We start from the raw sequence: 22422 nt of genomic DNA on the forward strand, positions 1-22422 counted from the left end.
AACCTCAAAGAATTCTGCTTTCTAGGCTTAAGAGTCCCCCAGGAAAAAGGCCAGCTCTCAACCTTAGGCTAAGCCAATGTGTCCCTTACATCTGTTTTTTATTACTGAAGACTGAGGCCAGGGCACTTCAAAACGAAAAACTTTCTTTTTGTTGTGAAAGTTTGCATTCACTACAGTATGGCGTAATAGAAAGAGCAAGCACCTAGAAGCTGCAAGTGTTGCATCTCACCAAGTTTCTGGCTTTGCCAAGCAAGTGTGACAAAGCAAGAGAGGGGCAAAGAAGCTGAGAGTGCACAGAAAGGAGAGCCCATAACTGACCTTGGAATTGAGGTATAATCTACTCTTTCCTGTTTATGGGATAATTTCATTACCATAAAATATGTTATTTCTGTGCCTTGGGGAAAAAACTTTCTTGCTCCAATTTCCCCAGCCTAGCTACTGCCCCATTTCTCTCCTCCTGAAAGCAAAGAGTTGTTTATACAAGCTGTCAGCAAGTCCTCTCTTCCTATTCTCTCTTAAATACATTCCAACACCCCATTATAAAAGGCTTTCCGCACCCCATTATATTGTGACGAGGTAGACTGATTTAGCTTATGCCATTTTTTCTGTTTGAAAAGTGTTCGTGTTTGAAAGCCCCCCAACACCTGTGGTGAAAATTGAAGGTTAAAAATTGTCCTGTACTTAGAAAAATTTTAAGTTCTGCCTGCCTTTGCTGTTTCCCGCCTATGCTGTCCTTAACTGCAATCATCAAGAGCTGTATTCAGATGTATCTAGACAACCTAAGGAGTAAACCACCCTGTGAAAGCTTTTGCTGTCCCTCAGTGATTAACTGGCTTCTTTCAGCTTCTGTTATCATCTTGCGCTGGGCCTCCCCAAACCCCCTCCTCATGCCAGGAGAGTATGTATGTAACTATATGATAAATATAATTATATGACTATATGATTTTTTGCCTGTGTGACTATGTGCCTTTAAAAGACCCCTTAAACTTAAACTCAGGGCTGCTTCCTTCCGAGACTTTCTTGGAGAGACAGTCGCTGGCTGGCCAACCAAAACCCCCTTTTAAATTCTCAGTTGGGTGTTCTGGTTCCTTTTCCGTGCGGCAGCCTCACAACAACATTAGCACTGCTCTTTGTCAATAACCAATGACGTCCATGCTACTAAACCCAATTGTCAATTCTCAGTCCTCATCCTACCTGTCCTATCAGCAGCATTTGATACAACTGGAAACACGTTCATTTGACTATACTCCGTTTCCTGCCCACTTCACTGACCACTTCTAAGTTTCCTTTACCAGAATGCCAAGAGCTCAGTTCTTTATTGTCCTCTTCTAACTACAGTCTCCTCTGTGATGATCTAATCTAGTCTCATGATTACTCAACATCTCCATTTGGATCTCTAATTTAAATATCACAAATCCAACATATCCAAAACTGATCTGACTTTCCCTTCCAAGCATGCTCTACCATAGCTTTCTCCCATCTGAGTTAAAGACAATTCTACCTCTCCGAGTGCTCAGTCTCAAACCTCAGCTTCACCCTTGTCTCCTGTCTTACAACCCACATCTAATCCATCAGAAAGTCGTCATAATTCTACTTTCAAAACATAATCAGAACCTGATCACTTCACCACATCTACTAAGACGGTCAAGCCACTGTTGTTACCAGTCTCCCTTCTACCTTTGGCCCCCTACAGCCCATCCTTAACACAACATCCTCAGTGATCCTTTTAAACCCTTGAGGGAAAAAGGGGAAGGAAAGCCTTATATCTTGTCACCACTCTGCCCAAAGCCCTGCACTGCTGCCCATTTCAGTGGCATAAAGGGCCCTAGGGGAACACCCTCAAACTTTACCACCTTGACTTCATCTCCTATCTACTAGTCTCCTGGCTCACTCTGCTCAAGATGTACTAGCTGGGCCTCCTTGCTTTCCTCCAACATTCCAGGCTCACTCTCACCTCAGTGCCTTTACTCAAGCTGTTCCCTCTGCCTGGAATGCTCTTCTACCAGATATACCATTGACTAACACCATTACGTTTTTTGCTTAAGTATCACCTTTTCAATAAAGCCCACCCCAACCATCCTATTTAATATTATAAACCATCTCCGGACTTTAGCATATCCATTGCCCCTTGCCTAATTCTAATTTGACTTCCTCCACAGCACTTACTGCTTTCTAATACTGGATGACTCAAAAATAACTGAAAACCTATGCACTTGTGCTGCAGTCTGAATGTTGGTGTCCCCCAAAATTCATATGTTGAAATTTCAACTGCCAAAGTATGGTATTAGAAGGTTGAGCCTTCAAGGGCTGGCCAGTTAGCTCAGTTGGTTAGAGAGTGTGGTGCTGATAACATCAAAGACCAGTATTTGATCCCTGTACCACCCAGCTGCCAAAAAAAGGAAAAAAAGGGCAGAGGCTTTGAAAGGTAATTAGATCATGAGGGTAGAGCCCTTATGAATGGGATTAGTGCCCTCATTTAAAAAAAAAAAAACCCAGAGAGCTAGCTCACTCTTTCCACCACATGAGGACACAGTGAGAGGCCACCATCTATGAACCAGGAAACAGACCTTCACAAGGCACTGAATCTACTGGCACCTTGCTCTTGGACTTCACAGCCACTAGAGCTGTGAGAAATAAACATCTGTTGTTTATAAATTACCCAGTTTATGGTTTTTTGTTATGCATCCCAGACTAAGATGACTTTGAAAATTATTATTACCGAATAACTGGTTATATATGAACATGTAACAAAACCAATTAAGGGAACAATCAGTTTATTTCTATAAACTTACAAATGTTCAGTATATGCCTCATCATACCATATACATCATTCCTGCAATCTAATTCATCCCAGCTTATCACCATTGATGACTACAAAAGCAATCACAATAGGTTCCCTTATTTCCTCAAGGTTGTGGGGGAAAAGTGGTGGAAATTCAACGTTCTTTATATATTCACATAAGAAGTCACATGATATAATATCTGATGTTTCAGTGGTTACTACTTGACTCAAATCATACTATAAATTAGATAACTTATTTAATGATGTGTATTTTTTATTATCTATCTCTCTCCACTAGAATTAAATCTCCATCAGGGCAGGGATCTTTAAGTGTCTAGAATGGTGCCAGTATATTGCAGGGGCTAAATAAATTTCTGGTTAAACAAACGATTGGATCTTTGCAATGAAATAGTGAGGACTATTCCACTCGTGAATTAATGGGTTAATGGCTTAATGGGTTATCAGGAAGAAGATTGGGGGTTTTCTAAAGAAAGGAAGAAAGCATGTAAAAAAGTACTCTTGCCACTCTCACCATATGATAACCTATGCCACCTAAGGACTCTGCAGAGAGTTCCCACCAAAAAAAAGGCTTTCACCAGATATGCTCCCTGGACCTTGGACATCCCAGCCTCTAAAACTTTTAGAAATAAATTTAGTTTTCTTATAAATTACCCAGTTTTAGGTATTCTGTTATAAGCAACAGAAAACTGACTAATACAAGCATCAAGAGCAAGGAGGAATCATCTCAATCAGCTGAAAATGAAAACTGTGAATGCATACCTCAATTTCAACAAAAGTAAACAAAAACAGGTTTCATGTGATGAGAAAAACTTCATTCATTATTTTTAGTTTCAAAAAATAATTTTATTTTATACATTCAAAGCCTATAAAAGATCAAGAAATCAAAACACATACATATAATAATTTTATAATTTCTGGACCTATATTTGAGCCTCATCATGCCAGTCAAAAAAAATAGTTTATTTCAAAAAGTTTATTTCAAAATCTTGTATAAATTATGTCTTAGGCTACATTTTTATTAATATTGCTTTGGCTTATGGTTTAGTAGCTTTGCTATTTGACACTGTCAATAATTTTCATGTTGTAAATAACATTAATTAAAATCAACTTACAGTGGTACTGGCATAAAGACAGACATATAAACCAATGGAATAGAATGAAAAGTCCAGAAATAAATGCATATACCTATAGTCAATTTTTTTGTTGGTTTTTTTTGTTTGTTTGTTTGTTTCACCTGGCCAATGCAGGGATCCAAACCTTTCACTTTGGTGTTACAACCTTGCACTCCAACCGACTGAGCTAACCAGCCAGACCTATGGCCAATTGATTTTTGACAAGTGTGCCAGGTCCATTCAATAGGAAAGAATAGTCTCTTTAACAGATAGTACTGGGACAACTGGATTTCCACACACAAAAGAATGAAGTTGGACCCCTACCTCACACCATATACAAAAATTAACTCAAAATGGATAAACAACCTAAATGAGAGCTAACACTCTTAGAAGAAGAAATGGGAGTAAACCTGCATGCCTTTGGAAATGGATTCTTAGTTAAGACAATAAAAGCACAAACAACAAAAGAAAAAATAAACTAGACTTCATAAACTTAAAAACTTCTGTGCATCAAAGGACATTAACAAGAAAGTGAAAAGGCACCTACAGAATGGGAGAAAATATCTTCAAATCATATATCTGATAAGAGTTGAGTACACAGAATATATAAAGAACACCTACAACTCAACAAAGAAAAAGACAAACAACCCAATTTACAAATGCATAAAGGACTTGAATAAAAATTTCTCCAAAGAAGATATACAAATGGCCAATAAGCACATGAAAACATGAGCAACATCATCAGTCACTAGGAAATGCCATCAAAATCACAATATTACATCACATCTACTAGGATAACTATAATCATTAAAATGGAAAATAACAAGTGTTAGCAAGAATGTGGAGAAACTGGAACCTTTGTATTTGCTGGTGGAAAAAATGGTGCCACCACTATGAAAAACTGTTTGGTAATTCCTCAAAAAGCTAAACATAGAATTACCATATGACCCAGCAATTCCACTCCTAGATGTATTCCCAAAAGAATTAAACACAAAGATTCAAAAAGATACTTTATGCCAATGTTCAAAGCAGTATTATTCACAATAACCCAAAGGCAGAACCAACCCAAGTACCCACGAACAGATGAATGGACAAGCAAAATGTGGTATAAACACAATGGTGTTTTAGTCTGTTTGTATTGCTATAACAGAAATACCTGAAACTGGGTAATTTATAAGGAAAAGAGGCTTATTTGGCTTATGATCCTGGACAGCTGCATCTGGCATGGGCCTCAGGCTGCTTCTACTCACGGTGGAAAGTGGCAGGCAACTGGCCGGTAAAAGCAGATCACATGGCGAGAGAAAACGAGAGAGAGAGAGAGAGAGAGAGAGAGAGAGAGAGAGAGAGAGAGAGAGAGAGAGAGAGCGAGAGAGAGAGAGAGAGAGAGAGAGAGAGAGAGAGAGCGAGAGAGCGCGAGCGCAACAGAGAGAGGGGAGGGGGGAGAGAGAGAGAGACAGAGACAGAGAGAGAGAAGAGGAGGTGCCAGGGTCTTCTAAACAATTAGCTCTTGCAGAAACTAACAGAGTGAGAACTCACTCACTACCCCCCTCCCCCAGGGAGAACATTAATCCATTCATGAGGGATCCACCCCCAGGACCCAAACAGCTTCCAGTACTGCCACACTGGGGATCAGATTTCCACATGAGTTTTGGAGGGGACAACACATCCAAACTCCATCAAATGGAATATTATCCAGCCATAAAAAGCAATGAAGTTCTAATACATGCTACAGCACGGATGAACCTTAAAAACATGATGCTCAGTTAAAGACTTAAACATTAAGATCTGGAACCATAAAACCAGAAGAAAACAAAGGAGGAAAGTTCCTCAGCATTGGTCTTGGCAATGATTTTGGGGCTAGGACACCAAAAGCACAGGCGACCAAAGCAAAAATAAACAAGTGGGACTACATCAAACTAAATAGCTTCTGCACAGCAAAGTAAACAATCAACAAAATGAAAAGACAGCCTATGAAGTAGGAGAAAATAATTGCCAACCATATATCTGATAAGGGCTTAATATCCTAAATAAATCAGGAACTCACACAACTCAGTTCCAAAAAGAACAAAACAATAAATCAATAACTCAGTTAAAAAATCAGCGTAAGACCTGAACAGACATTTATTTCTCCAAAGACAACATAAAAATGGCCAACAGGTATATGAAAAGGTGCTCAACATCATCTGTCAGGGAAATGCAAATCAAAACCATAATGGGATATCGTTTCACACCTGTTAGGATGATTATTATTACAAAGATAAGAGACCTCAAAATTATTTCATGGTTCCTCTGAGGTATAAAGATTGGGTAGTGTAGTCACTAGAAGACAGAACAGAACAAGCCCAGTGTGGTTCTACAGCTAGTAGGTATAGCAGGAGGCTTCTCATAACCATAGCCTCCTGACCTCAATAGTTTCCAGATTTTGAAACAGCGGTTTGGCTCCAGAAAGGAAGCTCTAGAAGCAACTTCAAAATTAGACAGGAGTTTTCCTAATTATAAGAGACAATACCTTCCTTGGTTCCCTGGCTCTGTGCTAAGATTTTGAGAATTGTTCCTTAAAATTCAACCAAGAGTCTCTTTTTTTAGATCTCCCAACAATTCCATAAGCCACTTAATGCCTGTGCCAGATACTGACTTATTGTCCCTCATCTCCAAATTCACACTTTTCATCTGCTCTATGAAAAAGATTTGTGCCTTTAAAGATTTTTTTTCTTTTGGCAGTTGGCATGGATATTAAGCTTTGTCAGTAGAGGGCACTGGAAAGATATTGCAGAGAAGAAGCATTTTGCTTTCTGGGGCCAGGTGCTAACCTGGCTATAGCAAGCAAGTCTTTTCTAGGGCCCCATTCCTACAACAGGAATAGCTTCTCCACCAACAGGCTCCTGCAGCACGTTCAGCTTCTCCAACAAAAGCCTAGGCAATTTTGTAGCAGTGTGCCTCTGGTGAGACACCTCCCCATGAACAGCATTCCCTGGCACCCTAAAGGGCAGATTTCCAGCAAATTCCTTAGTGACAGACCATAGGTATTAGCCTTGACCTTGCCCTTTCTAACAAGGTCTAAGTCTCACCTGGGGTATGGGGAAGTACTCTATCTCAGCCCTAGGGGTAGTCACTGCTCCTTATATCTGCTGTTCCTATATTCCTTAGAGTTATCCTTACTTACTGGTATATCCCTCCTTATTCCAATCCTCTATTAGATTCACTAATTCTTTATATTAATCTTTCCGTATTAAATTACTGTGTAGTTTCTATCTCCTGACTAAGCCCATACTGATACATCCCAATGATTCTTTAAGCTAGCCTATAGTAAACCCTCTCTGCTTAAGGTAGAGTGGATTCTTTCTCTACAACTGAATCTTAACTCTTTTCCTTTTAAATAAAGGATTTGGGTAGGGGTAGGTAGGAGGAGGGAATACTGCAATATCCTAAAAGATGAGATAGAGCTGTAACATCAATTTTTTGTTGTTGTTGTTTAATTAGGAAGTGATACTTACTAATCATGCCCAGCCAGGGTTAAGAACTGCTACTGATGGTTATATCCCTAAGTCAACCTATTAAACACTTTAATTGTAATAACTCCTCCTTAGAATACTATCATTCCTGTTATGCCTAACTGCTATTTTAAAACTTAGTCTACAGTGAGGTACCACTTCACAACCACTAGAATGGCTCTAATAAAAAAATTAAAAAGACAGATAACAAGTGTTAGCAAGGATATGGAGAAATTGGAACCCTTACACACTGCTGATGGGTATGTAAAGTGGTGCAACTGCTTTGGAAACCTTCTAGCAGTTCCTCAGAAGGCTAAAGTGACCATATGATTCAGCTACTCCACTCCACGGACACACTGAAAAGAAATAAAAATTTATGTCCACACAAAAACCTGTACATGAATGCTCATAACATCATTGTTCATAATAACCAAAAAGTAGAAACTACCCAATGTACATCATCTAATGAATGAATAAACAAAATGTGATATATATCCATACAATGGAATAGTTAGTATTAGGTCATAGAAAGAAGTACTGATGGACAGTACAGGAATCCAACCCTGGACTTAGTGTTATCAGCACCATGCTCTAACCAACTGAGCTAACTGGCCAGCCTGGTTTCAGTCTTAAGTCAGTGAGAACACAGGGTTTCAGTTTTTAGATTCCCTGTGCTCTGGAACTAAGGTGGCTCGGTAGTTTTGCTCTCATGTAAAAGGACCCTGTATTCTATCATGGGAAACAGGCACTGAGGAACCGTAAGTTCCTAACCTTAATTTAGGAATGGTTAAATTGTGAAAGTTCCCAAAAAGACTGGCTTTTAAAAAAAAAAAAGTTTTATTGAGATATAACTCACATACCATACAATTTACCTACTTAAAGTATACTTTTAGCATATTCAGAGTTATACAGCCATCACCACAATCAATTTTAGAACATTTTTATTACCCCCAAAATAAACTCCACACCTTTTTGCCATCACCTCCCAACCTAGGGAACCATTTCCCTGAGAACTAGGCAAACACTAACCTACTTTTCTCCCCTGTAGATTTACCTATTCTGGATAATTCATATAAATGGAATCAATAAACACCAAGGTCGAGGGTTCAAATCCCCATACTGGCCAGCCGCCAAAAAAAAAAGAATATTAAAAAATAAAATAAAATAAATGGAATCATATAATAATGTGGTATTTTGTGACTGGCTTCTGCTCTTAATGTTTTCAAGGTTCATCCAGCCCTGGGTTTTGAGATTATCTTGATCTTTTGCTCTCAACTAGAGCTAGTTCCAGAGCACAGAGAATCTAAAAACTGAAAACCTGTGTTCTCACTGACTTAAGACTGAAATCAGGGCTGGCTGATTACCTCGACTGTTTGGACAGTGGTGCTGACAACATTTAGGTCCTGGGTTTGATCCCTGTACCAGCCAGCCACCAAAAAAAAAAAAAAAAAAGCTGAAAATCAAGATCATCAGCTAGCCAGCAGCACAAACACACACAGAGCATCAGAATTTCACACACTTTAACTGTTCTAATTTTCATTCTGCAAACAAGCCATAGAAGAAATTCTGACACACACCCCAAAACTAAAGTTGTACATAAATATTTCAAATAAACATGCTTTTAAGTTTAAGTCAGAAAAACTGCTTAAAAAAAAGTAAAAACATGCACAGCTCATACAATGTAAGGAGACATAATTCCCTTTTGACTATCCCTGCTTTAAATAACTTGGTCCAGTTCCCACCGAACCAGAACATGTTCACTATTTTACTCTCATCTGTTCACATATGGGTCTCCCTGCAAGATATCATTAGACAAAAATCTTCCACTGTTTAAATACATTTGTGAAACATTGCTCTAATCCAAAATGATAACCTTTACTGCTAGATACTAAATAATGTTCTTGTTGGAATGGGTGTGGCAACTGGGGAAAGACTGCAGCTGAAAAAGATCTAGGTAGCAGTTCTGCCATGGAGGGTGGAAAAACAAGTTCACTGAAAAGGCATCATCTTTTATCAGCTTTCTCTAAATGCTCCATGATTTGAAAGGAAATCACTTTCAGAGCTACTAGGCAAAGGGAGCTATTATTCCCCCATATCAGCTATGTCAAAGTGATGGAAAACTGAAAAAAAAAAAAAAGTGATGGAAAACTGTAAATCCTGATTATTTAATAAGACACATCCCAAAGATGTCCATAACCTTGGCAAAATCACTAAAGAAAAAAATGAGAAATTTTGAGGGAGGGAGGTAAATAAGTCTTATAATCTAAAGGAAAGAGGAGTAACATTCCCAGCAATAGACAGATTATTACCTCAGCCTAGCATGTAAATTAAGAGAGAAATATGTACATTGGAGGTGGCTCATGCTATGTTAATCTGTCTAAATTACTACATTAAGGTATACATTTTTATCTAGTTATTTTGTTCATATGACATTCAATGATTATTTTGTTTTTAGCCCGGTCTACAAACCAGCAAATTTATTTTGCCTTTATTATTATCACTAATTTTATCAAAAAATGTAGGTAACAGCAAGCATATAAAAAGCTTATATCTTTCCTGATCATGCATCCTTATTAAAAACAAACAAGTTTGGATGGTTCACACAGTACCCCAGAAAAGGTATTCAGACATTTTATAAAAGGTCTAATTTGTTGTGCTATGTAACATATTAAATTTACTATGAACAAATGAAGTCTCACTATTTGGGAAGCAGAAACTCATTACACTTCAATTATTAAATAATTTATTAAAAATAACTTTCCCCAACCCAGATTTCAACTATTTTCAGAACTAATCAAATGCTAAATTTTCTAAGTCTGTATAGATGATAGATGACATTAAAATTCTTTTGGAACCCATTAAAATGATTGAAAGTTTGTTGGTTTTTTTTAAGGAAAGTACCATAGCTCAAAGTCAACTCCCAGAAATATCTCAATAAAAATCAAAATATAAAGGATATGAGGAAGAAAAAAAGCATAAAATAAAAAATAAAGCATATAGAAAACAAACAGTAAAACAACAGAAATAAGCCCTTCCTTATCAGTAATTTCTTTAAATGTAGATTAAATTTGCCAATCAAAAACAGAAATTGACAGAATGGATTAAAAAACATGATCCAACTACATGCTGTCTGCAAGAGACTTACTTTAGATCCAAAGGCACAAATACATTGAAAGTGAAAGGATGGAAAAAGATATTCCATGCAAATAGGAACCAAAAGAGAGCAAAAGTGGCTTTATTAATATCAGACAAAACATTTTAATCCTTTAAATCCAAAAAGTTTACAAAAGACCAAATATATTGTATATTAATAAAAGGTTCAACAGAGCCAGAAAATATAACATTTATAAATATCTATGCACCTTAACCATCTAAATATGGAAAGCAAAAATTGATAATTAAAGGGAGAACTAGACACTTCTACAATAACAGCTGAAGACTTCAATACCCTCCTCTCAATAAGAACAGTACAACCAAACAAAAGTAAAAAATAGAGGACTTAACACAATGAACTAGATCTAACAGATATATACAGAATAATGTACCCAACAGGAGAATACACATTTTTCTCAAGTGCACATGGAACTTTCTCAAGGATAGACTGTAATATTAGGCCACAAATTAAGCCTCAATAGATTTTAAGAGATATTGACCACACAGTGTCTTCTCTGACTCCACAACAGGAAGAAATTAGAAATCCATATGTAATGCAGAAGCCCCAAATCTGAGAGGGCACTCATGCAGTGTTTGCCTATTCCAAAGGACTCACCCAGTATTTCAACAGGTAGAGACATCAACGACCAACCAGCCAGCTAGATACCCGTGCCATGGGGTAGATACAACAGTTATCAAAGTAGGGGTGTAAATCATTTGCAGGCTTACACACAGACCCTCACCCAACTCACATAACTCAGAGTGCAAGAGATCTGGCTGAGTAGATAAGTTAATCTACTCGTTACTCTCCTGGCACCAGAGTGCTTTAACACCAGCGTGTTAATTCATTCACTTAGGGTTCCTGCTTCCTCCAGTCTTCTGTTTATCTTAAAGGAGACGTGCCTTTTCTTGGGTAACTACCTTTGCCAGAGGTAGTATCCCAGGGGGGAGGGGGAACTCTGGTATGCACAGGGAGGGGGAATAGGGCTATGTCCAGCATTTACCCTACACCATAAAAGGAAAACTGGAATTAACAAATTTGTGCAAAGTAAACAACACACTCTTAACCAATAGGTCAAAGAAAAAAATCACATGGAAAATTAGAAAATACTTAAGAGATGAAAGAAAGTGAAAATATGACATACCAAAACTTATGGGACATAGCAAAAGCAGTGCTAAGGGAGAAATTTATAGCTATAAATGCTTACATTAGAAAAGAAGAAAGATCTCAAAACAACAAGTTAACTTTACAATGTAAGCAACTGGAAAAAGAACTAAACCCAAAAGTAGCAGATGGGAGGAAATAATAAAAACTAGAACAGAAATAAATAAAATAAAGAGTAGAACACCAATAGAGAAAATAAAACCAAAAGTTGGTTTTCTGAAAAAATTAACAAAATTGACAAACCTTTAGCAAGATTAAGAAAAGAAAAAAAAAAAACCCAAATTACTAAAATTAGAAATGGAAGTGGAGACAATACTACCAATCCTACAGCAATTAAAAGGATTATAAGAGAGTACTGTGAACAATAGTATGCCAACAAATTGGATAACCTAGATGAAATGGACAAATTCCTAGAAACACAAAACCTACCAGGGCTAAACCACGAAGAAATCAAAAACCAGAATAGACCCATAACTATTAGCGAGATTGAGTTAGTAATCAAAAACCTCCCGATAAAACAAAGCCTTGGATGTGATGGCTTCACTGTTAAATTCTACCAAATATTTAAAGAACAAACGCCAGTCCTTCTCAAACTCTTCCAAAAAAGTGAAGAGGAAGGAACATTAACTAACATTAATTCATTCTATAAAGCCAGCACTGCCCTGATACCAAAGTCAGACAAAGATTCTACAAGGAAACATACTAATATTCCTTATGATCACTGATGCAAAAATCCTCAAAAATATACTTGCAAACTGAATACAGCAGCATAAATCAAAACTATAATAGTAGCCATTAAGATGGCTACTACCAAAAAATAAAAATAAAAACAAAAAATAGCAAGTGTTAATTGGAGAAAGTGGAATCCTTGGGCACTGTTAGTGAGAATGTAAAATGGTGCAGCCACTATAAAAAACAGTATGAGTTCCTCAAAAAAATTAAAATACAATTAACATATGGCCCAGCAATTCCCGTGTTGAATATATAACCAAAAGAGTTGAAAGCAAGGTCTCTAAGAGATATGTGCATGCCCATGTTCAGTGCAGCATTATTCACAACAGCAAAAAGGCAGAAGCAACCCAAGTGTCCACTGACAGATGAATGGATAATGTGGTACATACATACAATATTATTCATCCTTAAAAAGGAAATTCTGATGATGCTACAACATGGATGAACCTTAAAGACACTGTGCTGTATAAAATAAGCCAGTTACAAAAAGACAAATACTTATGATTCCACTCATACAACATATCTAGAACAGTGGAATTCATAGAGACAGAAAGTGGAATGGCGCTTGCCAGGGGATGGAAGAAGAGAGGGAAAGACAGTTACTGTTTAATGAGTACAGAGTTTCAGTTTGGGAAAAGGAAAAACGTACTGGAGATGGATGGTGATGATGGCTGCACAACAGTGTGGATGTACTTGATGCCACTGAACTAAATACTTAAAAAAGATTAAATAAATAAATTTTATGTTATGTATATTTTACCACTATTTTTTTTTAAATAAACAATTTTTTAAAAAATCAAAATATGAACCTCGTGTTAAAAACTGGGGGGAAAAGTCATTTCAAATGTAAATAAAAAGTAAAATTATTGAGATGAAATTTAAATAGATGAAATTTAAATTTAACCAGGCAAAGAAACAAAACCTAGAAAGTATGTCTACCACAAGTTAATAAATCTGAAGTTATTGCCAAAAATAGTATTCTTTTTAATTAATTAAAAACTCTATTATATGTAGGCAGTGTTCAAATTTTCATTAACATTAAAGTCTACCATAAAACCTTCACTGACATTATTATTGTTTTTTACTCCCAACATAACATATATCCTTATAATCTTCATAATCTTACATCATTTTCCCCATAAAGAAAGCTGTGAGGCAAAGACAGCAAGTGCTGGACACGTCTCCTTATGATGGTTCCTTCTCAGCATGAATTAAGTGAGAAATGAACAGAGATTAAGACAGGAAGCCATGCAGATTATTTTTTTTTAGCTTATGAGCTGGATATTAGTTGAGCTTTTCACAGCATGCATTCTCTATTTATTTAACACTAAAAACTCCCAAAAAAGTTAGCTTTGAACATTTATATAGAAATGCACTACCAAATCTGATTTTTGTTTTTAGATGGTATCATTCCAAATTACTATCAATCTCCTTGTTTCAGTACCTGACTAAAACCATTTAGAAATCTCTCAACTTTCTGTGAATAACCTTTACTGTACTTTTTTTCTTTTAATAAGGCCTTTACCAGTGCCCGAAAGTCTGAAGCAAAAAACAGACTAGAGACTGTTACTGCCACTAAACTTCCTAATCAAAATTTTGTGGGAATCCTATTTAAGACTTAAATCCAAAAGTTCTCAAAGCATGGTCCATAGACACCCCCTCCCCCCAACCCTAAGGTCCTGACACTCTTTTAGGGGGCCCACAAGACCAAAACAATTTTTTATAACAATACTAAGATTAAAATCTTAAATTAAAATTACTGGCATCTTGTAACAAATTAAGGTAGTGGCACCAAAATGTATTTGTCATATTTTTAACCATCGAGCACCATGGTTAAAGCATCGATTAAAGAAAGAAAAAGCCAGTTTCACTTAAGAATGTCCTTGAATCAGTAAAAATTATTAATTTGATTAAATCCCAGCCCTTTTAATATTGTGTGTGACAAAATGGGAAGTGCGCCTCAAACATTTCTGCTACATACTGAATTACAACAGTTCACAGCTGTCTCAAAGCAAAGTACTCCTGTAACTGAATTGAGAGTTTGAATTAGCCTCCTTTTTCGTGAAACACCCTTTTGAAAGAATGACTGGCAGACTGTGGCTGTTCAAAGGGTATTGTGGCAGAGGTTTTCTCAGAAATGAATGAAGTAAGACTGCCTGTCACTTCAAGGAAACAACTGGCAGTCACATTTATTGCCAATGATAAAATTTGAACTTTCAAACAAAAATCAAAATTAAGGAAAATTCATATCCACCTTCATGTCACAACCTAGACAGCTTCCCAATAATTTGTTTCTGATGGAATGGGTGGTGATATTGACAAATGTTACTTTCTTTGATATTATATAATGAAATATGTCAAAATTTGGAGGATCTGCATAACTCACTGAACCAATGTTTACAAATGACCAAGGAATGATGTTACAAATTCAGGCATGGGTATAAAATCCGCTTAAAGTTCAGACTAATGGATTTTAATGTAACAGAGTATTAAAAAACCCATTGACATGACTTCAGATTCCACATTGCAATCAAATTCTAAGAAACTACTACTTGTTGAGTTTTGATGTAATACCAAACGAGAATATCCACAATTATTTGAAAATGCTTTTAAAATGCCCCTCCTTTTTCCAGCCATTAACTGTGTAAGGCTGAATTTTCTCCATATACAAGGGGAATTCAAAAAGTTATTGGAAAGATGTGTATTATCCACAAGCTTTTTGAAGGACCCTCATATAGGGGCAGCCCGTGGCTCACTCGGGAGAGTGTGGTGCTGATAACACCAAGGCCATGGGTTCAGATCCCACGTAGGGATGGCCGGTTAGCTCACTGGTGCTGACAACACCAAGTCAAGGGTTAAGATCCCCTTACCGATCATCTTTAAAAAAAAAAAAAAAAATGAAGTACCCTCATATATACTTCAACCCAAACAACATATTGCAAAATAAGCAGAAGATATGATAATCCAGCTGTGTCTATTATACTGGACATTAGAGATTTACAAAAATGTAAAACACTGCCACTTTTCTCACTCCTTTATCTTTTGTTTTGAAAAGTTATTTTTCATTAAAAATATGTTGTTTATACTAACATGTAATGTGTTCATAATTGTCACTTTAAGTAAATTAACAAAAAATTTTATATTTGTTTTCATTTATAATACAGTAAATACAGATAGAGATCATCCACTTCGGGAGGTCTTCAGTAATTTTTTAACAGTGCGAAAGGGTCCTGAGACCAAAACTTTGAGAACATCTGATTTAAAAATACAGTATTAATATAAGATCCCTGCAAACCAAGAAGACCGACAAGTACATAAAATCATTAATGGGGGGGGGAACTTTCCTAGGAAACTTACATGAAAGCTGAAAATGACACAATGTCAGATCAAAACTAACTTTATGTAACATCAATAAAGAAGAAAACAAAACAAAACAAAGAGTGCTCAATGAGAGTGATTTTTTATATCCTGGAAATATCATGATCAGGTAAACACATATATACCTATTAATATTTTGATAGATGATTTTTTTATAGGAGCACATGGCTCAAGGAAATACCCAATCACAAACTCAAAAATAGGTGATTAAAATAGCAGCCACCACCACCATGAGGAAGACAATCCAAGGTTCTGTTCCAAGGGGCAGTAAGGGACACTTCAGCAGTTATCCAGCAGCATCCCAGGGCACCCAGCTCAGGGTCTAGCTGTTCTATTTAAAACTTACTTACAGGCTGGCCAATCAGCTCAGCTGGTTAGAGGTGTTGTAACATCAAGGTCAAGGGTTCAGATCGCCTTATCAGCCAGCCACAAAAAAAAAAAATAAATATATATATACATATACACACACACATATATATAATATATATAACTGACTTACATGTTTCCAAGGCAGGACAGTAAGACTAAGCTCTCATTTATCCCCAAAGGAGCAAATGGGTCATAGTGGAATTAATTTGCACTAAAACTGCTCCATCAGCCCAAAGCCCTTTTTCAGCTTACTAGATCCCTTGGAAGATTAGGGAAAAGCAGTAGCAGTAATAATATTTCTGAGCATCTATCATGTGCCAGGTACTATGGACTAACCACTTGACATTTACTAACTCATTTAATATTTGAGATCACCGAGGATATACACCACTATTATCACCATTTTGGGGGTTGAGAAAATTGAAGCACAAAGAGGATGAATAACTTGCCTAAAGCAAAGCCAAGCTTCAAAGCCAGCCAATCTGGCTCTAAGCCCAGCACCTCAGCCACTGTACTACAGTGCACAGACACAGCAACCAACAATAACATACGAAGCTTAAAATTCAGTGCCCATATGGCTGGCCAGTTAGTTCAGTTGGTTAGAGCACCACCTTGTAACACCAAGGTCAACGGTTCGGATCCTCTTCCCAGACAGCTGCAAAGAAAATAAATAAGTAAAATAAAATTCGGTGCCCAGCCTAGACAATTTCTGTTGTTTACATTGAGACCCACTACCTATGGGAAGCTCCCAACTTGCAGAGGATTCTGTGACAGGTTTGTCCTTTACCGTGCACACACTGTTCAACTTCCAGGAACTGGGAGATTTCAAGCTAGAGTAGATTTTGGTAGATGAACACCATGAAGGAGGTTTTTTAAAAATCCAAAATGTAGAATAAAATAGAAATTACAAAACAAAATTTCACAAGTCTTCAACCTCTTTTCCCTCTGCTTATTATACAGCAGTCTAGCTAGACTTTTCTAAAGAGAATAATGCCTTGATTCAATCGAAAAAGCTTTATAAAAATTGCTTCTACAAAAGTTTAAATTACATTAATACATCTGAATGTTTTGCAATGTTGGCTAAATACAAGGATAACTTTAAGCCTACTCCCTTCATTTCAGTGTTCAAAGTGAGACTGTAATTCTAAATATGTGATAAATCATTTCAAGGGAGAGTTTTGAGGTCATTAAAAATGAACCTATAACCTCACTGTAGAATTTAACTCAAAAGTGTAATGGGAAACTGAACAAGTCATATTATAACTCTGACTTCAGGATGAGAAACTAGGGGTGGATAAGGCATTGCTAAGTATCTCACAGTAATTCTGCATAGGAAATACAGATCTTCCAGGGTTTTGTTTGGCTTTAACATTTGGCACGTCTTAAAATATGTACCATTTAAAGTGCCTTAAATAAATCCCTTCTTTTATGGCCTAGTGAACTGAAAACATTCCACAACACAATTTCAAAAATAACTTTCTGATTTTCTCAGGGGGAAAAAAATCTGTAAGAATAATTCAGAGGTTAATAAAGACAGTGGTCATTCGATTTACATAAAGATTAAAACATGGACATAAAAGGAAAGTTAAAATGAGTGTTCAAGACTATTAAAGCCCTTTCTAACTACAAATTGTCAAGCATTATAGTTAAACACAATTCTGAACACCTGAAGGATAAAAAAAAGGCAGACAGAATAAATATTGCCAAGAAAATTCCTCTGTTACCCTCAAGCACTTGAACAAGCTACGTTAAAACAGGAAGCGGCCTTTACATTTCCAACGTTCACATCGTTTACACTACGATGTATTCAAACTTCGCTGTACAATGGACAGAAGCTCAGGCAAGGAACCCAAGCAGTTCCAACTGTCCTGGTCCTCACACGAGGCTTCCCGGGCACAGGGGAAAGCAGCCGTGTTGCCGAGCCAGCCTTGCACACTTGCAACTGAGAACCCGCACCTCAGGAAGGCAGGCAGCGGCAAGAGACTCTGCAGTGTCACCTAGAGGGGTCTTATTCAGATTCAAATCAGATGACAAGGCGACAGGTTGTAAACAGAGAACACGCTTCAGCCCAATCCCACCTTGCGGGCGCCCGGCCGGTACCCTGGCATCGCTGAAGCCCAGAGGCCAGCGACTGCCCCCAGCTTCGCGCCCCCGGGCGAGTCTCGGCCCGAAAAAAAGGGCAGGGCAAGGCGGCCTCCCCCGTCCAGGGACCGCGCCGGGACCCCTCCGCGGACACCGGGGCGGGCGGCGGCCTTTCCAGACACCAGCCAGAGCCGCAGCCCGCCAGCGGTTTCCCTCACGACTGAATCTGCCCCCCGCCCCCCGAAAGACGTGCGCGACACACCCGTCAGGTCAGGGGTGGAGGGGCCGGGGTCGCTCCTCCCTCAGCCCTTCCCGCCCCAGGACGCCGCTGCGGGCTGCTCCCGCGACTCCGGGAGCGCCGAGGGACGCGAGGACGGTGGGGGCCGCTCACCGGCTCCGATGGGGCGCTGGCGGGGGCTGCGCACAGCCGCAGCACCGGGCTCGGCACCGGCCCACGGCGAATCCCTCGCCGCCCGCTGCCCGGTGTTTTCATACAAACCCGGGCGGCAGGCGAGGCGGAGAAGGCGGCGGCGGAACCTGCCCGCATCCCGAATGACGTCAGCGCGGCGCCCCGCCCACCACACGCCTGGTCCTGCCGGCTGGCGCGCGCCGAGCGGGAGGGGGCGGGGCGGGCGCAGGAGGAGGCCCCCGAGGGACGGGGGCGCGCGGGGGGGCGGGGCGGGCGCAGAAGGAGGCTCCAGGGGGACGGGGGCGCGCGGGGGGGCGGGGCGGGCGCAGGAGGAGGACGACGGGGACGGGAGCGCGCGATACGCCCCGCCTCTGCGCGCGCTGGGCGAGAGGGAGGGGAAAGACGTGCGCGCGAAGGTAGGGTGGGGGCTGGTGTCGCGCGCGCGCGAAGGTGGGGTGGGGTGGGCGTGGTGTCGCGCGCGCGCGAAGGTGGGGTGGGGGTGGTGTTGCGCGCGCCTCCGGCCCCTGGTTCCCCGCGGCCACCGCCCAACTGCACCGAACTGGTCTGCGGGCGGCTCCCCACGTTCCTCAAATCCCCTTTCTGCCATTTGTCGTGACTAAGCCGGCGCCCGCTCCCACCGCCTTCCACCACCCACCGTCCTACAAGGCCTGTAGCGCCTTTAGCACCGGACAAGCCGTTCTTCACTCTCCACGTGATGCCGAGGTCGCATCAAACCCTGGGGGCCGCGGGAACGCTTAGACTTGTCCTGTCCTCGAACAGAGACCTTGACGAGAGGTTGGAGGGGACCTGCAGTGACCACAGCTGGGCTCCCAGCAAACAACGAAATTGCACCTGCGGTCGGACCTCGACGGAGTAGTTGCCGAGTACGGCGGCGAACACAACAGCTTTCTGATTTCTCTTTTGGCTTTTTGTTAAGGTGCATGCACATACATAGTCGGGAAAACGGTAATGCTATAGCCTCTGAAGGCAGAGACAGAACGTTCTATCTAAGCCAGTCATGTGTCAAAGCGCTTACCGATACAGCCTTCTGTTTTGACTGCACTTAAATGCATGTAATATGTTGTTAATAAGTACATCATCCACTTTTTATTTACGTCGCATAGATCGTGTTTGCTGCTGTTTACGGTAGCTGGTAAGGAATGTAAAATTATTACAGCTAGATAAGAGAATAAATTGAGAGCTGTGAGGTTTTTGTTTTGCTTTCCTAAGATCTTGCTTAAACAAATTTAAGCAGGTATGAGGGCTATTCAGAAATCATCTCAGCTGCACCACAGTGCTTCTTGCCGTTTGCCATTGGCAGATGCCTTTACTCAGATAACAGGAGTCCCGTTTTACAGATGTCATTGTTTCCCCCATTGTGAGCACCGAAAGGTAGGTTGCAGTATTTAAAATAATTTTAAAACTCCACCCCAAACCACCCAATCTGAAAAGCATTGCCTAAAAACACCTAATTATCTAAGAATATTTAGCATTTTACAAAAATGAAATATATGTAATATACACGAAACTTTATCCAAAAACATGTTCCCAAATGAATCAACTTGCACTATAGAAAGATATAGATATAAATGTGGGTAAGTGTGTGTTTGTAGAACTCGAATTCCACTTTAGCAAAGCAGAGTTTGTGTGGTTTGATGGCCAGGACACAGACCCAGGAGATGAACCCACACAACTAGGTAAATAGCAGAGTGTTGAAGTGATACCAGCCACATAGTTTGCTTTGGGAGTGAGTGATACGTTTTCCTGTGATAAGAACTTGCAGTGTTCTCCCCTTCCCCTGGAGAAGGTGACTTCACACCTTATGGGACCCCACGTGTACGAAGTTGGCGTGAACTCCCTCTGGGAATGTTACGTCACACCTTATCAGACCCCATGTGTGATTTACTGACGTCAACTACTGGACTTCAAAATACGTATAAACTCAAGAGTCTGACAGACACTGCGAGACTCAGGCAGTGGCAGGCTACCCTGTGCCAGCTGCTTCTATGAACACAGCCAGCTCGGGCTGGGACTGGGCCGCACCCTGTTAACCTTGGAGCTAATCTCTGAAGCCTGACCTGCCAACACTGGCGCCGTCCTCTAGCCGTGAGGGACCTTGCCTCAATCTTGAACTCGACTTGACTTTCCACACTGGCCTGCTTCCGTCCTAGAACAGCTAGGCTTTCATAATTTAGGGAATTACTGAGTCTATGGAGTGTAATATCTGTGAGATTCGTTCTCCTTATTCCTCTCCCCCCCTTAAGCATTGTGAACCTAAGAAAAAAACTTCCGTTTTTATGGCTATAAACCATGTGATTTGTGAAATCACACTTTGAGCATCTCCTTTCTTTGAACCGCACAAAGCACAGAGCCTGTCTATGTTGGTCACTCTTTCACTATTTTAAATAGCTTCTCAACAAACCTTTATGATATATAAAACTAATATAAATAATTATATATAAAACTAAATATAAGTAATTGTAGGTGTAGTTCAGAGTCTATTCGTATAATGATATTCATTTATCTGGGATTCCTCAAATCAGTGTAGCCACGGCCTTGTGTTCAGTAAACGTTCACTGTTTCAACTTTGGACTAGGCACGGGGACAGAAAGGTGAGCTTTGGAACCCAGTTTACTGTTTCTCCTTTTGCTAATTTCCTTACCTCCATGCCTTTAGTAAGGTAACATACAAAATGCAACAAACTTTATAACAAAACACTATAGTTTTAAGTTTTAGGACAGTCATGGACCTCTCAAAAAGTCTACTTTGACGAAAAGTTTCCAACAAGAACATAAATGTTGGTAGAGCAACATCGATCATGAGGTTTCTGAAACATAAGCCGTCCTCTGGAGTTGTAGGATTGTTGTAACTATTCAACATCATTCAACAATCAACAATTTATTAAGGATGTCTTAAGATCCTCCTAAGATCTGAGGAATTAAGCAAATGATAATGCTCAACAAAATACCTAAAAGTAGCCCTGTGTCAAACTTTACCACAAATAGACCGTGGAACAGAAATGCAGTAAGAACAACCTGCGCTGAACCTGAATCTGAATGAATGTGCCAAAAGCTGGGCAAAGGAGGGAAACGACCACCGCATTTCACACAACAGAGTGGTTCTGGGTGCAAAATCTCTTACAGTGGCAAATGGCTTCCGTATGGTAAACTGTGAATAATATATGATCCAGGGTCAGGAAAATTGAATTTAAAGATCCATATCTGCATACCACTATACCTTCTTTTTCTGCATTTGTGAAATGGAACTTAAATATTCCTGACAAATCAAAGCTTTAAGATTTGGCATACCCTGTGATCCACTTATAGGAATTTATCCTAAGGAAATAACTGGGGAAGTGTGAAAAGATTTACTTACAAGGATGTTTATCCCAGAGTGGTTTATAATATCTTAAATGTTCAACAGATCACCTGGTTAAAAATGTTTTTGTACGAGAAACACTTCAGGAAATAGGACTGGGCACAGACTTCATGAATACGACCCCAAAAGCACGGGCAACCAAAGGAAAAATAAACAAATGGGATTATATCAAACTAAAAAGCTTCTGCACAGCAAAAGAAACAATTAACAGAGTTAAAAGACAACCAACAGAGTGGGAGAAAATATTTGCAAAATATACATCTGACAAAGGATTAATATCCAGAATATATAAGGAACTCAAACAACTTTACAAGAAGAAAACAAGCAACCCAATTAAAAAATGGGCAAAA

At 39.4% G+C, this 22422-nt stretch overlaps 1 protein-coding gene across 4 annotated transcripts in view; it reads right to left on the reverse strand.

The window, feature by feature from the left end:
* AGTPBP1 (ATP/GTP binding carboxypeptidase 1) overlaps window positions 1-18599 on the reverse strand; it is a 173674-nt gene extending 155075 nt beyond the window's left edge. For 3 of the 4 annotated variants that reach the window (XM_063080499.1, XM_063080498.1, XM_063080494.1), the window contains exons 1-2: window positions 16185-16239; window positions 7654-7762 (exon numbers count right to left, since the gene is read on the reverse strand). The gene's annotated coding sequence lies outside the window, so the exon portion shown is untranslated. Of the gene's footprint in view, window positions 1-7653; window positions 7763-16184; window positions 16240-18547 lie in introns of those variants that run through there. The other variant, XM_063080496.1, reaches the window with a different exon arrangement.
* Between the last annotated feature and the right edge of the window lie 3823 nt (window positions 18600-22422).

The sequence above is a fragment of the Cynocephalus volans genome, chromosome 16 (assembly GCF_027409185.1).
Source record: "Cynocephalus volans isolate mCynVol1 chromosome 16, mCynVol1.pri, whole genome shotgun sequence".
In the NCBI taxonomy this organism is placed as follows: domain Eukaryota; kingdom Metazoa; phylum Chordata; class Mammalia; order Dermoptera; family Cynocephalidae; genus Cynocephalus; species Cynocephalus volans.